Below are 18,224 nucleotides of genomic sequence, written 5' to 3'. Positions count from 1 at the left end.
GCAACTTTCTCTGAAAATAAAACTTGAATTTATTTATTTGGCAAAGGATATGGAAAGTGGAAATCAGATGCTTGAAACCACCAGAAGAACATAGAGAGCAATACAGGTGAAGACCAGAGTTAAAACAGGCATGCACTCCAGAGACCCTGAAGGATTCATAATAAATGCAGCACGTCTGGCACCTACAGTGATAGTTCACCAGAACCAATGTACGTAGCATCCTCTGAGGTGCTTTGGATGAAGAGTCATGATACGTATTGCCACCTTGATCTAGTGACCATGGAGCTTACACTTTGTCCATATTGTTCTATTCCTCTCTGATAAATGGGACAGAAGATATATATTCATCCTAGCCATATCCACTCTCATAAAAATATTGCCTTGCTCCTTTTTTTTCTTTTTTTTCTTTTTTTTTCTTCCATTCCTCTTGGACGGCCACATGCCAAGTTTAGGGTAAATGAGAAAATCTTGCACTCCCCTGTGTCCTTGTGAAGATGCACCTGAGACAAGAATCCTTTTATCCTGATGGACATGGTTTTCCAAGCAAGATACTTTATTTTCTGTTCAAAAGATAAAAGGGTTCTCTTCTCATTCCGTTTCAGAGACGAACCTTGCCACACCATCATTTGTTGGAGGTACACCATAGGGAACAAAAAATAAATAAAACACCCCTGCTTAATTCATGGAATAATCTCTAACACAGAGAGCTTTGAAAACAATATTTCTGGTTGTCCTTGTGTACTTGAAAGACAAGGTGCATGGTGGCAGCCTGAAGGAAGCTGCAACTTCAATAGACAGATAAAGGTCAGGATACGATGTGGAAAGGAGATGGGTTTCTGGCTGTAAGGCAAAAAGACTGGAAAAATATGGTTTTGCGGGGGAGCGTTTATGACTGATATTGCTCTTGCTTTGCTTTCAGATCTTGGAGAGCATCAAGGGAACAATTGATATTCAACATGGCATTTTCCCATTCATAGTCCATATTCTCAGAAGTGCCTAGATGGATAGTTATCTATCATTGATAGGAAGATACTGTCTTTTATAAGATCTGAGAGATGAAGGTTAGCTTAGGGCAGAGCTATGCAACCTACTGTTCTTCAATATACAAAATATACAAATAGAATGAGACTATTGCCTTATACACTGTAAGCCGCCCTGAGTCTTCGGAGAAGGGCGGGGTATAAATGTAAACAAAACAAAACAAAAAATATTCTGAATTAGTTCAGTCACTTCTCATTCACTACATTGGATGAAGCTAATGGAAGCTGAATTTCCAAACTATTAGTAGGCATAGAATTGCCCATCTCCTGGCTTGAGGCACACAAGGCAGATCACATGATGACAATTGTGCTCTTCAGCTCTCCAATTCTTACCATTTCATTCTTGTGGCTAGTGCCTGATTATGTTCAACAGCACACCTGGGCCCTAGATGGGCAATTAGATACAGATATATATATATATTAACTTAGGTAGGAACACCAAAACTCAATCCTTCATCATAAATTAAAGAGGAAAATTATATGCCATCACAGTTAAAGATTTGTTCTAATTTTACTATCCAGGTGTAATGCAAAGTGTATGGACAGACAAGCCTTGTTCAAATATTTCACGCAGAGGTTATGAAATATAATATGTATTGTATATTTAGTATTTTTAATATCCTCTGGTTGTTAAACATCTAATGCAAACTACAGCTAGGCAAATTTGTATTAAAAGGGAAAGAAGCAAAGAATATCCACAGGGTGTGTGGTTTTCACTGTACATGAATAAATCTGTAATTCTGAGCTGTTATGTGGAATAAGGAGTGTGTAATTCTCCCCAGAATGCTGTTCATTGGTGGGTACACTTACTGAAAAAGAAATAACAAGAGAGTAACCCAGGGGATATTGGGGTTCTACCATTTCATAACGTGGAGGTAAAATGAGAAGAAGCATTTCACTTTCCTAATCTGTTTTGTTTCTCCAGGTGGCTATGATAATACCAGTCATTTGTCATTACTAAGGAAATGGGCCAAGAAATAGAGGAAAAAAGTTCCAGTCATGTTTGAATAATGGGCATACACATACCATGGCAAACAATAATTATAGGAAATGGAAAGACTTGGGGGAACAGAGTTTGTAGTGCATACCTTCATTTCTGCCCTTAAATCACTTCTGTGAAGTCCCTAGTCAACTACTCAGTTGAAATGGATTTTCTGTTGCAGCAGGAAATGTAGATTCAAAGGAAGGGCTTCATATTTAGGGCTCACTACCCATATTTGCTTTGTATGTATTCTGGCCTGGGTCAAGCCATTTGTCTCTTTCTTGGTCTCCAACAGCCTCACACCACTGAAGAACATACATGTGGATACAAAATTTATGACTGGAATGGGTCATCTAAGCAGGGGTGAAATCCAGCAGGTTCTGACAGGTTCTGGAGAAATTTTGAGTAGTTCGGAGAATTGGCAAAGGCCACCTCTGTCTGGCCCCAGAGTGGGGAGGGAATGGAGATTTTGCAATATCCTTCCCCTGCCACACCCACCAAGCCACACCACACCCACCAAGCCACGCCCACAGAACCGATAATAAAAAAAATTGGATTTCACCACTGCATCTAAGTACTTCCAATTAACCAGGTTCCAGTTGCTGACGTATGCTGCCTTCAAATATAATGACAATGGGTCATCTATAAGTTGATCTGGATCTAAGCAGTAAGAAGAACTGGGTTGGAGCCAAGGGGAGGTTGCCAACTGGGAAGAAGGATAGCATTGTTCTTTGGCAAACTTCAAGGAGACATTAGTCATCTCTGCCCATCAAGAGCAAGTAGATCTGTTAACACTTAAACTTGCTTGATTAATTTGAATGGGGGTGGGGATACAAAAGGCTCTTGCGCATGCGCAAGTATGGCGGCTTACCGGGAGAGCTAGAATCGGCGCGGGATGGTTTCCCGAAAGTGGTGGGCCTGGGATGACTCGCCCGGCTGCTCCTGTCCCTCGGTGGGCTATGTCATCTCTCTGGCCGCCGCAGGAGAGGTTCTTTGATCCTCTCGGATGTGCGGCGGTCGAGAACGGCCGAGGGAGGAGCGGCGGACCGGGCGATGGCGGCCATCTTTGGGGCGTGAGGGAGGCCTGCTGCTGGGGCGCGAGGGAGGCCTGCTGTTCCCTTCGGGCTCCGGCTGTTCCCTGCAGGCTCCGGCAGACTCCGGCCTCGATTTCCGGCCCGACTCCAGCTGCGGCGCTGTCGCTAGCCCTTCCCAGCCCTTCCCAGCCCGTTTCCAGCCCGTCCGCCCTACCGGCGTTTTGTTGCGCCGGGCGAGGCTGGGCGAGGCCCTGGCGGGCGAGTCTGGGCGAGGCCCTGGCGGGCCGCGAGGCGTCTTCTTCTTCAGCGGCGCCCTCGGATCCACGGTTCCATCGGAGGTGGGCGTGGTGAGCCCGCAGTGGGAGACGAGGCCTGAGGCGAGGCCTGAGATGTGGCTACGGTTCGTTCCCCCTTTTGGCACTTTACATCATGTTTCCATCTGGTCCCCTATTGTTGGTCTGCCTTTCTTCCCCCCCATCGGACTTTTTTGCGAACATCGGACTTCTGACCATCGAAGGGGCGAAGGATTGTTCCCTAGCCTATGGCTGTCCACCCTTGACTTTTCGATCATTGAAGGGGTGAAGGTTTTCCCGGCCTTCATTCGCCTCTCCCCTGGTATCATCTATCCGAGCTGGCCCTGCTGACCCCTACCACGTTGGGACCTGTGGCTTTCTGGAGTCAGTAGTGGCCGTGGGCAGGTTTGGGCCTCAGTAGTCCGCAGCCCATTCTCGGAGGAGTTGGGGGTGATATGATGGGCCCGTGGAGAAACCGACAACGGACACCGATGGTGGGGGATTGTGATGCCATCTATTTTCATCTTATGGGATTTTGGACTGGACCACAGACTGTGACTATGGATGGTAGTTTCTGCCTTGTTAAGACCTTTTGTAGGGACTTTATCCATAGGTTTAATCATGGAGGCCTTTGTGCTACCTATTTGGCTGTATCATCCTTATTATCCAGTTCCGGCTTTTATTTGTCCTACTTGACATCTGGACATCCCTTGGAGGCGTTACCATCTCCCAATGTCCTACCACCTGGGATTTTGCCATCTTATCATCCTTCACCGATTCGTACTTTTCTATGCGTTACGCTGCACAAGAACTCTTGCGCCTGCGAGGTGCCCCCGCCTCGCAGGAATGGCCCGCTTCGTTACCGAGGGCCGGCCTCTATGACGGGTTTTGGGACCCACAGAGGTGGCATGCGAAGAGGAAGAGCCTTTGGGGGTTTTTAGATAGGGCATTCTTAAGGGGTGGGAGGGAAAGGGCGGGTGTTGGGGGAAACCCGTCGGGTGGGGATCCAGTTCCTCGCATGCTCGTGGCGGTAAGTTAATAGGTCCGAGGGTCACGGGGGGTGTTTGTGTTCCATCGGTTGAGGGTGGTGCTATTTCCACGGTAAGGGGGAGGGGCAGATATGGCGGAAGTGGGGGCTCATATCGTGTTATGGGGACGCGTGCTCGATGTTTGCAGGCGATCGCGCGTCCCGAGCCCTCAAACTTCTCCCGTTCCCCGGATGGTCAGGACCCTCAGAGCCCTGGTCTTCGGCTGATGTTGTGCAACGCACGGTCCGTGGTCAATAAGGCCCCCCTGATTTACGATCTTATCCAGGGGGGTGCCGCGGACCTTATGGGCGTTACAGAGACCTGGTTGGGCACAGAAGGGGGCGTGCCCCTTGTTCAAATGTGCCCGCCGGGTTTCCGGGCATTCCATCAGCCGAGGGGCCAGGGTAGGGGTGGTGGGGTGGCGGTTGTGATTAGAGAGAGTCTGGAGCCGAGGGAGACCACTGTACCTCAGATTGCCGGGTGTGAATCCCTCTTTGTGAGATGGGGTCATAGATGTCAGATGGGCTTGCTGGTCGCGTACCTGGCTCCTTGCTGCGTGACAGCTGCCCTGCCCGAGCTCCTGGAGGTGCTTGCTGGGGTGGCAGTTGAGACCCCCAGACTTTTAGTCATGGGGGACTTTAACTTGCCATCTTCCGGCTCGTCATCGACGGCAGCTCGGGAGTTCATGGCTTCCATGACGGCCTTGGACCTGACCCAAGTAGTTGATGGCCCTACTCACATTGGGGGTGGCACTCTGGACCTGATTTTTCTCTCTGGTCAGTGGTTGAGAGATCTGGACTTAAAGGAAATAGTCACTGAACCTTTGTCATGGTCAGATCACTCTCTTCTTCGCCTGGACTTTCTGACCGCCATTCACCACCGCAGGGAGACGGAGCCGATACGTTGGTTCCGTCCCAGGCGCCTGATGGACCCGGATGGGTTCCGGACGGAGCTTGGGCCATTTCCTGAGGGTCTGGCTCACGGCTCGGTTGAGGAACTTGTTGCGGCCTGGGAACGGGGGCCTTAGACCGTGTCGTGCCTTTGCGGCCTCTGACCCGGCGCAGGTCCCAACCGGCTCCTTGGTTCTCCGAGGAGCTGAGAGGGATGAAGCGCCGGAGAAGACGCCTAGAGAGTTCCTGGAGGTCTAGCCGTTCGGAAGCTGATCGGACACTAGTGAAGTCCTATACTAGGACTTACCTAGTGGCATTGAGGGAAGCGAGGCGTAGCTACGCCTCCTCCCTCATTGCATCGGCAGATAACCGCCCAGCCGCCCTGTTCCGGGTGACTCGCTCCCTCCTACATCAGGGGGAGCGGGATGACCCGTTGCAGGGACGTGCTGAGGAGTTTAACGGTTATCTATACGATAAAATCGTTCAGCTTCGGGATGGTCTGGACCAAGATTGCGGTGACGCGGGTGAGATGCTCGAGGGTGGTCTTGGCGATATTGTTTGGGATGAGTTTGACCCTGTGGCTCCCGAGGACATGGACAGGTTGTTGGGTAGGCTGAATGCCACCACGTGTTTACTGGACCCGTGCCCCTCCTGGCTGGTGCTGGCCACTCGGGAGGTGACACGAGGCTGGCTCCAGGCGATTACGATCGCTTCTTTGGTGGAGGGCGTCTTCCCGGCCGCCTTGAAAGAGGCGGTGGTGAGGCCCTCCTTAAAGCCTTCCTGGACCCGGCTGTTTTAGGTAATTATCGTCCGGTCTCAACCTTCGCTTGCGAAGGTTGTAGAGAGTATGGTGGCATATCAGTTCTCCTTACACCTGGATGAAACTGTCTATCTAGACCCGTTCCAGTCCGGTTTCCGGCCCGGTTACAGCACGGAGACGGCTTTGGTCGCGTTGGTGGATGATCTCTGGAGGGCCAGGGATAGGGGTTGTTCCTCTGCCCTGGTCCTATTAGACCTCTCAGCGGCTTTCGATACCATCGACCATGGTATCCTGCTGCGCGGTTGGAGGGATTGGGAGTGGGAGGCACCGTTTATCGGTGGTTCTCCTCCTATCTCTCCGACCGGTCGCAGTCGGTGTTGACAGGGGCAGAGGTCGGCCCGGGCGCCTCACTTGTGGGGTGCCGCGGGGTCGATCCTCTCGCCTACTGTTTAACATCTACATGAAGCCGCTGGGTGAGATCATCAGTGGTTTCGTGTGAAGTACCAGCTGTATGCGGATGACACCCAGCTGTACTTTCACACCGGACCACCCCAACGGTTATCAAGTGCTGTCCCGGTGTCTGGAGGCCGACGGGTCTGGATGGGGAGAAACAGGCTCAAGCTCAATCCCGCCAAGACAGAGTGGCTGTGGATGCCGGCATCCCGGTACAGTCAGCTAAATCCGGCTGACCATCGGTGGCGAGTCAGTGGCCCCGATGGAGAGGGTTCGCAACAGGCGTCCTCCTGGATGAACGGCTGTCTCTAGAAGATCATTTGACGGCCGTCTCCAGGAGAGCGTTCTACCAGGTTCGCCTGGTACGCCAGTTGCGCCCCTTTCTGGACCGGGATGCCCTATGCACGGTCACCCACGCACTCGTGACGTCTCGCCTGGATTACTGCAATGCTCTCTACATGGGGCTCCCCTTGAAGGGCATCCGGAGGCTGCAGTTAGTCCAGAATGCGGCTGCGGGTGATAGATGGAGCCCTCGTGGCTCCCGTGATAACACCCATCCTGCGCAGACTGCACTGGCTGCCTGTGGCCTTCCGGTGCGCTTCAAGGTTTTGGTGACCACTTTTAAAGCGCCCCATGGCATAGGGCCGGGTTATCTACGGGACCGCCTGCTGCTACCGAATACCTCTCACCGACCCGTGCGCTCTCACAGAGAGGGACTCCTCAGGGTGCCGTCAGCGAGGCAATGTCGTCTGGCGGCGCCCAGGGGAAGGGGCTTCTCTGGGGGGGGTCCCACCCTCTGGAAGGAACTGCCCCAGGACTTCGTCAGCTTCGGACCTTGGACCTTCCTTGTGAGCTTAAAACATATCTATTTAACTGCGCAGGACTGAGTTAGATTTTAGTTTGTGGGTTTTATCTTGGGTTTTAATTTTTATATTTTTAATTAAGGCTTTTGAATAAGTTTTTTAATTGTTTTTAGAATTGTATTTATTGTATTTTTTGTCTTTTTAAATGCCTGTAAACCGCCCTGAGTCCTTTGGGAGATAGGGCGGTATATAAATATAAACAATAAATAAATAAATAAATAAATATGGTTAATCATACTCTGAGGCCTCTTATGGCTCTTAAATTATCTGTTGTGCATCTGTTTAAATGCAGAGCAGGGCTGAGAGAGGCTGGCAGGAAGAGCTGTTTTAACTTGCCATGCTTAGTCCTATTCGCTTTAGTTAGATTGCACTTACAAGTCTACTACACCGAACACCAGACAGATCTACTGCTGCAGCCAGCTATGTAATCTAGATCCACATTGTGCCAAGCAAGAAATATGCCAGAATGTGTGTGTGTGTGTGTGTTAAAGCTGGCAACCACAGTTAATACATTTGGAGGACAGCCTGTTTTTACTCATGGAAATTGTGTTGTTCCCCTGCAACATTTTCACATTCTGTTAGCTTATAGTTTCTTGCAATTTTTGGACAGTCATGATCAACTTTCTGTGTGATATTTTCAAATGCAGAAATCAACTTGGTCTGGTTTTAAATATCCCCCCACTTCATCTAAAGCAGGAACAGTTCCCAGCCCAGAACCAGCTACCATGCAGACTTTCTCCTTCCTTCTTAGCAATCATGTCTCACTTCCCATGCCTAGGAGGGGATAATGGAATTAATTCAGCATTGGGTGCTGCGGTGGCAGTGCAGACTGCACCCTTTAATGCCAGTGGAAACAAAGACATTGGCAGTAATTGAGGCCCGGGGTGGGGGGGTAAGGCAAATGCTCTGAGTGTTGCAATTAACTGTGGGATGCCTGCTATAAGAATAGAATAGAATAGAATAGATTTTTTTTTATTGAAAAAGTTTTTAAAAAACAAAAACAAAAACATTTCCCCCCCTTTCCCCCCCCTAATATAATTAGGAAGTTATTTTATGTAATGGGGAGGGGGTTGGGAGATGAAAAGCTTTGGATGAGGTCAATTGGATTGGAAGGGAAAATTTTATTCTATGTTTGGTTTATGTATAACAATACCTTGTGATTGACCCGGGAAGCGGGGGGGGGGGAAGGGAGGGGGGAAGGGGGTTTTCTGGGAGGGAGGGGAAAAAAAAGAATAGAATTTTTTATTGGCCAAGTGTGATTGGACACACAAGGAATTTGTCTTGGTGCAGATGCTCTCAGTTTACATAAAAGAAAAGATACGTTCATCAAGGTACAACATTTACAACACAATTGATGGTTAATATATCAATATAAATCATAAGGATTGCCAGCAACAAAGTTACAGTCATACAGTCATAAGTGGAAAGAGATTGGTGATGGGAACTATGAGAAGATTAATAGTAGTGCAGATTTAGTAACTAGTTTGACAGTGTTGAGGGAATTATTTGTTTAGCAGAGTGATGGCCTTTGGGAAAAAACTGTTCTTGTGTCTAGTTGTTCAGGTGTGCAGTGCTTTAAATTGCTGTCAATACCCAATCACATTTCAGATGGTGTATATTGCCCTGGGAATATTTCAAATATGGTGTCAAAATCCTGGTGCAGGTAGGGGATATTCCCCTGAATATTGTACAGAAATTGCAACTATGTCATTATAACTACATCCTTCCTGATCCTTTCCATCTCCTGAAAGCTATCTGAATGGCTAGTCAAAGTTCTCTTAACTGAGTTGGTCAGTTAGTTCAACAACTGATTAAAGTGGGAAACTAGGCTAAATAAATATAATTACTTAGAAATACATTGCAATAAAATTAGTGGAATTTTCTGGTGCTTCGTGGTGGGAATCAAGCTGCAACTTCTTTGCTGGATAATGGATGGAGCACTGAATGTAGATTACAAGGGGAAAGTTGTACTTATAATTTGTATTACTCCATCTTTTGGCTCTGTATTTAGCATCTAAAAAAGGTTGTATGACATTCTTGAAGAGTGGAGAACTGTCACCACCAGAATTATCTAAGGTAAATTGCTTATTACCTGAATTCTATTCTTCTTTCTTCTATGGATGATGATGACTCTAGTTCAGAAATGTTTGCAGCAAAATTTATATTTATATAAAATAATGCTTGCATTTTCTTCATTGCCCATGCATTCTCCCATTTACATATATCCAAATATTCCAAGACATCTAAACTACGGTATCTATAAATGATATGTGTACATGAATAATATATAATACTTTATGCATATTTTGTTGCCATAGGATTGGTGTTTGCAGATGATTAAAAATCCCAAGATTGCATTAGAGCAGTCATTTGTCTTAACTTACAAAGTTACATCGTCCTCTATTTGAAACTGTTGTCTATTTCACTGGTGAAGGAACTGTGGCTTTAAGAGTACATACAGCCTCTGATCAGAGGGCCATTTGATGAATCCTTGCCAAAATTACAAATACATAGAACCAGAAGAATCCATTTTGTCTCATCCAACCAAGAATTCATGGGTAGAGACCCAAGTCAAGTGGACTTGGACTAATCTTTTTGTATTCAAAAAGTTTTTATTAGTCAAAAAAGGTTTATACAAATACATTTCAGGTATGGTAAATTTTCATTTTTCTTATCTAAAATAAGAATTTTACTCAAATTTTTTAACACATACAACAGCCATATGGCAAGCAGGTGACACGAAGTAGCTAAGTTTACAAATTTTAAATACATAATAAAGAAGAGTCAAGAATAAACAGAATATCGTACAAAAGAGAATAAGGAAAACCAACACAATCCCAAATATCTTTATCACTTCCTAGTTTTGGATCTCAGAACTCTGGGTTCAGCCTGACCCAACTCCAGGGCCGCAACAGCGGCAACTCGCCCCATGATCTATAACCTCCTTCTTCAATTCCTGGGTCATCTGATTCCAGGAGGCTTTGTGTTCCTCCACATAGGCCGTAGCCTCCGCAATTGTACTGATTTTTTCGTAATGCCCTCCCGGAAAATCATCAATCCCTCTGGCATCAGCCATCTGAAGCCCACTCCTTCTGGTACAATTTGCTTGACAAAAATAATATTTCTTTCTTTTTCACGTACCTGTCTGGGAATCTGCCTCAGAATGGCTATCTCCTGCCCCTGTAAATCAGTGCCCCACTCCTATGTTTTCTAAGAATTTCATCTCTCTCTCTCTTCTCACAAATTTGACATGAACCTCTAGGAACTGCATGCGTGCGTGCATATTGAATTAACTCTATAAACTCGATCCACATCCCAATTCATGAAATCAACACCTCTCCCAAGAAATTCTCCCAACAATTTAGTCACAACATCTCTCAAGTCTTCTTGGTCCACTTCTTCCAAATTTTGAAACCTAAGGAAATAAGACATTTTATCCATCTGTAGTCCAAGCACAGCATTGCTGTCGCCTCTCTCTTTTCTGCACTGCCCGCATCTCACCCTCCAAACCTTCCACTTTCTGCTTGTTTTCTGCTGAAACTTGTTGAGTATCCTTTAAATCCTTTTGGATAGTCACAATTTCTGCTCTTATTTCATCATCCAATTTCTTGTCCATATTAGATAACTTTTCCAAAATTCTCCATCTCTCCAGCAGTTGGTCTCTGACCTTTGCCATTAAGGAAAAAAAAAATACAAAATCCTCAGGCAGGCACAGTATCCTTGTAATTTCCTCCGATCCACCAGGGGCACTCACAGGAGCAACGAGTCCAGAGTACAGTTAGTCAACCAGGAAGTCAAGGGAAGTGATGTCATCAAAATTCTCATAGTGAAGGCGGAAGCTGGACGCCACCACTGTTCCCCAGAAGGAGGGGGCCTCAAACCTTCCCTCCTAAATTTCTCCATCACCTCTTCTCCAGAGCTCCACAAAACCGTAATCTTCTTATTTTAAGTTCTCCTCTCCAGAATAACTCGTTCTTCCAACCGCAGGGGAGAAAACCCCCGACCGGAGCACTCCACCACGCCACCGATATTCCCTTCCTTCTCCTCCTCAATTCTTCTCCGTGCCCTGTTCACCACCAGGCTGCTGCAGTTATAAATCCAATGCCCCGTGTCACGGGCACAGCGCCCAGGCGACGACCAAAATAATGGCCGCGCCTGTGGCCTCCAAACCCCGCCAAGCCTAGGACGCGCCAGCATCGGGTCCCCACAGTCCTGTATGTCGGCTGGGAGACCCTGGCGAGCCGTCTGCGGCAGGTGTCCTTTTCGAACACCTGGCCCCTGAGTCTCGGCGGCGGCCGGATTCGGGCGCTGGAGGCAGGAGAAGACTGGACTTGGACTAATCTTGATGAAAGTATCTTTTGAGTTCCCAGTCTTAATTTACCAGATTTCGGTTGTGTCCTTTGAACAGGACACTTTCCATCTCCTTTGGAAAGTGGTCATACGGTGGCTAAAATTGGTGGTAGAATTTCTCTCTTTTCAGTCAGAAAATACCCCAAAGCAGCAGTTAAAGCAGATTTAATAAAGTTTGAAATATAACAAAACCACAAATTTTCCCTTTCCATAAACCAAAAGTGAACAATATTGGCCTTGTCCACTGTGTTTTTTTGGCCCACCCACTTTGCAAAAAATGTTAAATGCAGTCTCTGTCACCAAAATAGCCCAACCTATCCTCTTTTCAGGAAACTGCCTGGTCCATTTTAAAATGACTCACGCTTAAGCAGAAAGAGACCTTCAAGCTGTCTATCACCAGTGAACAACACAAGAAAGAATTACACTGATCCAGGGCACCATTTTCTTCACTATGATGCTGGTTTTGTTTGAAGTTTATGTTCTCTTTGGTCTTTTTTTTTTTATTATGTGTATATGGTAAGAGATATAAATGGCCATTTTAAAACGGGCAGACTTCAAAAGGGGAAAAAAGTTTTGTCGATAGCAGGATGAGACAGGGACTATAAATAATGCTTTATAACCTTCATTGACCTACTTAGATTCATCTAAAGCAGTGTTTCTCAACCTTGGCAACTTTAAGATGTGTAGATTTCCAGAATACCGAGAGTTGAAATCCACACATCTTAAAGTTGCTAAAGCTGAGAAACACTGATCTAAGTAAAATAAAAGTTATTCCACGTAAAGCACACACTTCACCAGCACAGCAGTGTGTCATCTTGCTGTTGGCTGTATTCTGTGCAGTCATATTAATTTCTTTCCTGATCCAGTATAAACCCATTGGCACATTTTGCTATCTGAACTGGAAACTCAATGCTTTTCTAATTGCTGTTCACTGAACAGGACTATAATCTAAATTTGCTAGCACTTTCCGAAATGGCTTTCTTTTTCTGAAAGAGTTTATACTGCCAAGTTTAAAATGGTTCTTTTCTTAGTAGAGAGGATGTCAAAGTCTACAGTTCTGGTAAGAGTGAGTTTTATGAAAGAGTTGTCTATATATGTAATACAATTCCTATACTTCTCTGTGCATCTATGATTGAAAAAGAATTAGGAATACTGCCAGTGATTAGGGATGCTCATAATCCATTCTACCACTCTTTGTGCCCCACAAGCTCTGAGAGACAATTTGAAGATAATCTTTGTCATTATTTCTGCCATCCTCAGCATTCTGAGAACAAGAGACAATGACTAAAATTATCCTATTTAAAAACTATAAATCAGCAGTGTGTAGAAGTATCTGAAGGCAACACCAAAGGCTCTGGGGATATACACGTGGCTTTTGTGCCACAAACATTCTTTAGGCTGGTATTTTCAGATGCCTTTCATTACACTCAGAGAGCATCGCACTAGAAAGAGTGGAAAATGCATATATAAAATTATATCCTTTTACTTTGTTTTCCATTTATTCAGGAATCCTACTATAATTTTCCTAACTGTTTCAGGTATTTTAATTGACCATTTATTTAAATTATCTTTATTGTTTTCTGACTCAGTTTAGAAGGCTATTTTTGGTATTTATAGCAGCCACAATTGCTGTAATTCAATGTTTAATTTTAATACCTGGGCAAAAGCCAGAGTTGTCTCATTGTATATTTATGCTAGGAAAAGTGTTTCCTACTTCCAGTTCTTAAAGAAAGGTTTCAGGGCTAGTAAAAGACTGATTTCTGCAAGACAAAAACAGTAATTCAGTAAAAGCAACCAAATCAAACCAGCAAGAAGATTGCAGTATATAACCTACAGCAGAAAAACAACAGAAAAATTCACTTCTGAAATAAGTTCATATTTCTTTGCTGCTAAAAGGCTAGTTCCAAAGTTTTGGCATCACCATGAAGAAACCTCTGCTCCCTCTAGACAGTAAAAAGATAAAAGCAGAAAGATGAAGCTGACATTACAAAAGGAATCCACATCTCAAAAAATGGGGGAGTCTCACTGGACACCTTCAAGTAGAGCATGAATAAACTATGGGGATGTTCTAGCTAGGGCCTTGTTATGACAGAGCCTGAAGCAAAATGTTCATTTACATCCCCTTTCTTTTCTCTCACTGAGTCCTATTTCTCTGCTGTTTTGGTCCATTTAATTCAGCAGCTCAGTGCAAGAAGTATAGAGTATGAAGGGAAAGTCAAAATTCAGAGATAATTTGTGAGATTGTATTTTAACTGACTACATTCTGGATACATTATGAAAGACCCAGCTCTCCAAAATTTCATGTTTGAAAGGCGGAAGGAAAGAAAAGAAGGGGACGACACCAGCCAGTGATGGATTAAGTAAGTTACAGCGATATGGGTGTCCCATTGGAAGGCCTGAAAGACCAGTTAGGGACAGATCATCAAGGAGAATATCTATTTATTTATTTATTTATTTATTTATTTATTTATTTATTTATTTATCACATTTGTATACCGCCCTATCTCCCTAGGGACTCAGGGCGGTTCACAGGCAGATAAAAAAGATACATATAAATACAAAATAAAATAACACTTAAAAAACTTATTCTACATGGCCAAATTTTAAAACCAATATAAAATAACCCATTAAAACCAATATAAATTTAAAATCTATCTGGTTGTTAAAAGTCAAAAACAAGTTGATGGCACATAATCCATTTACCTTTGCTGCCTTCAGTGAAAATACTGATCATTTCAAATACTGAGTTGTACTTCGAGGGGTTCCCTTCAAGCAAGAGTCAATATGGTTGCCTTGTAAAGGATATACTTTGATTTCAGCAAGCATATCCTGTGACTGATTTGCTAATTGCAAGCTTGTTAAGTGTCAGCCAAAAGGGCATGACACTTAAGTCAATATCTAAATGGCTTGAAAATTGTACTCAAATAATGCTCATTCATTCCCTCTTAAAATTGGAGGAAAGTGTCTGATGGGATACTGCAAGGATCATTTCTCTTCAACATTTTCACTGATTATTTGCATGAAGACATAGAGGGGATGTTTATCAAATTAACAGATAATTAAAAAAAATCGGGTAGACTAGTAACAGGAGCCTAGAAAACTCAAAATTCAAAACAGGTTTAATTGCTTGGAGAAATGGATGCCACTCAGAAACTCTTCCAGAGGGTGAGAAGGGAATTTGTCAGAACAATTGTGATCCTGAAAGAGGAAAGGAGCCTGGAACAATAAATAGCTCAGAAGCAAAATGAAAAGGCACAGGGAGAGCGTGTGAAAGAATAATAGGAAGTGAAAAGGAAACAATGTGGATTCCTAGAAAGGCTACAGGAATGCAGTCCACCCTGCAACTGCTCTGTAAGATAAAGGGGATTTTCTTTAGTTTCATTCCTAAAATGGAAATTGCTCTGTTAATCAGAAGCATGTGAAACTTCAAGCTACCCAGATAAATGCCTTGACCATAATAGAGGGTATAAAGGTGAAGAGTAAATTACACTCAAATAAATGAATACAGTGTTGGAGGGAGAGTAGCATAAGGGGTTATATCTAGTTAAGGGGACTCCAAGCTGGATTTCTGCAGACCCAAATGTCTTCTGACCTGTATATCGTATATATCATATATATTGCTCTTTCTCCAATTTGGCCTTTAACAACCTTTCCTTAAGGAACCAGAGTGAGCTAGAGTAGGTACTGATCCTCTCCCTCACACTGTTCATTGATTTTTTAATTTTTTATTATTTTCTTTTTGGCTTTAGGATTCAGAGCTTTCTGTTGCCCTTTGACACTAAATTATGCTTTAATTCAAAGGGAGATGAAGGCTGCTCCCAACTTGCAGGTTCATTGCTGAAGCATCAATAAGATTTGCCGGGAGTTAATTACACTGCAGTTTTATCCTGTTCACATAGCTCATTAAATCTCATCTCTGTCCCCTCCCCACTTTGGATGCCCTTGCTCTTTCCATCCAGAGGCTGCTAATCACCCATCTCTCCCCCCCACCTTTCCAAAATGATTCAGCTGCATGCCTTACAATACTTGTCTTGTTTCTGCTCCAACCTTGCCTTTTCCCCTCTTCTTAAATAAGTCTAAGTGGTTTCCCCTGCTGATAGTCAATTTGATTTGGGGCAGGGGTGGGGGGAGAAGGGAGTGGAATGTTATCAGCAGCTCCAAAGAAGACAGTAAAACAAACAGACCAATTAGTCATGAACTGCCAGTCTCAAATTCCTTTTGACTAGTCATTAACATACATAAATAGAAAATCCACATCAGACTTTGTACTTTCAAAAGACAAAATTAACATCCCATTAGTATTTGGGCAAGTAGGAACAAGGAGATCAATGGCAGCTGGATAATTCATCTTGGTAATTAAATGGATCTAAGTACTGTAATGATCTGAGGACAACTGAAAATTTGGTTTGATATAACAAAGAAATAGAGGAGAAAAGAAAATTCTCACCAACCCTCTAAATTCAAAAGGCTTTTAAAAAAAACCTAAGCTGCATATGCCCCCAAATAACCTGTAGTTTACCTCCCTCCCCCCTTGAGTCTTATAAAAATCCAGTTTTTCTTCAGGTGAAAAAAGATGCCAGGAGAAAAAAAAATAATTTTAGTAGTGCTGTTCTGGGGGAAGGAAGACCCATAAATAGAAGTTCAGAATTCTACCCAACAGAATAAGCAGGTTTATATCATGCCTGTATATTGGGTCAGTGAGAGTATTGGCTTCCTTAACCACCTATCATGCCCTGAAAAACATAAAGGAGAGTCCAGTGCATTATACTGGATATCTTTTTAAAGTTTTATTTCTAGAATGAAAACTAATTGTTAACTTTATTGCAATTAATCATCAAATGCAAAAGATCTCATGAACCCTATCTTGATGTAAGCAAAATGTGATGATAATTAAGTCTCTTGGTTAACTATACTATGTTGAGCTGGAGGAAGAGAGAGAATGGGACGGAAAATAATGACAGAATGACAGGAAAGGAAGGAAGAGTAGGGAGAGAGAAAGAGAAGGAAGAAGGCAGGAAAGGAAGTAAGAGGCAGGAAAGGGGAAGAGAAGGAACAATGAGGGATGAAGGAAAGGTGCGAGAGTGGGAAGAAGTGAGTGAGGGGGGAGAGATAATGTAGAACTATAGGTCTTTTGCAAACCATTTTATGACTTATTCTTCATTAATTCTTTTGAACTTTGGTGGACAGATCTCAGTATTGACACATGGCAAAGAAATAGAAAATGTACTCAGCTACACATCTTCATTCGCTGCTATTTTTCAGGAGATCTATTGGTCTCGCACAGTGTCAAAAGAAATAGGGGAAGCAAAATGAACATTTATTTAAATACTTTCTCACTGGTTGTCTAAAATAGGTTTACAAATGAGGGTCAAGACTTGCATGCATTGTCTGAAATTGTGTGCAAAAGAGTTATGAACAATCTTTTTGATGGACTGTTTGTTCAAAATTCTGGCAGCCAAGGACTGCAGTGGACAGAGCAATGATGGAATGTATACTCAAACTTGGCAAACTTGTTAAAGAACAAGAAACATTTTTGAAGGGCACAAAAGGAGAAGGAAAAAAGTAGAACTAAACAATTACTTATAAAGAGGTTGACTTCAGGTCTCTCTCTCTCTCTCTCTCTCTCACACACACACACACACACACACACACACACACACACACACACACACACACCAAAGCTCAATTTAGCTCATAAATTAAATAGAATATATACAGTACCAGATCTAACTCTTTTGGTCCCCAGCTTGCTTTGAAATTTCCATTATCATTGATCCAGACAGAGGCTTCCTTTTCATACCTGGCTTTTAGCCAGCTCTGGGGAAGAACCTCAGTGGGAACAAAAGACAAGACAAAAGCAAAATATGGGTCTAGCTTCCCCCTCTTTTGAAAAGTCCATCTGCTGCTACAGCAAAGAGGTGTCAGCGAGGGAAACAAATGCCATTGGGACATGTACTTAGATACCTGTGCCTGACGTTGGGATGTGAATGTACAAAAGGCAGAGGACTTCTATCGCAATACATATTTTGTCTTTTTTATTCTTCATCATCATGGTTCATACCAAATGCCTGCATTTCAGCATTTAATTTTTGCAGGCTGTGAATTTCTGTGCCCATGTTTTTTAAGTTTTCCATTGTAAGAGTCTCCTGGAACAGGATTTCTCCCCATTCATTACAAGTCCCAGAACTTTTGGCAGAAACCAGGTTAGGGAAAGTCTGTAGTACAGACTAAGGGGCGTGCATAAGTGCACAAACGTGCCTACCGTTCCTGTCCTATTGTTTTTCTTTTCTACTTCATATATATATATATATATATATATATATATATATATATATTTATATATATATATATATATATATATATATATATATATATATATATATATATATATATATATATATATATATATGCTTATACCTTTATATACTATATAACCTATCTGTATGATAGTTACATATATTGTTGTGACAAAATAAATAAATAAAATAAATAAACAGTATTTAACAACAATACAATGAAGTGGATACCATT

This window comes from Ahaetulla prasina, chromosome 2 (genome assembly GCF_028640845.1).
Source record: "Ahaetulla prasina isolate Xishuangbanna chromosome 2, ASM2864084v1, whole genome shotgun sequence".
Lineage (NCBI taxonomy): Eukaryota > Metazoa > Chordata > Lepidosauria > Squamata > Colubridae > Ahaetulla > Ahaetulla prasina.
This window is presented reverse-complemented; position numbering follows the sequence as displayed.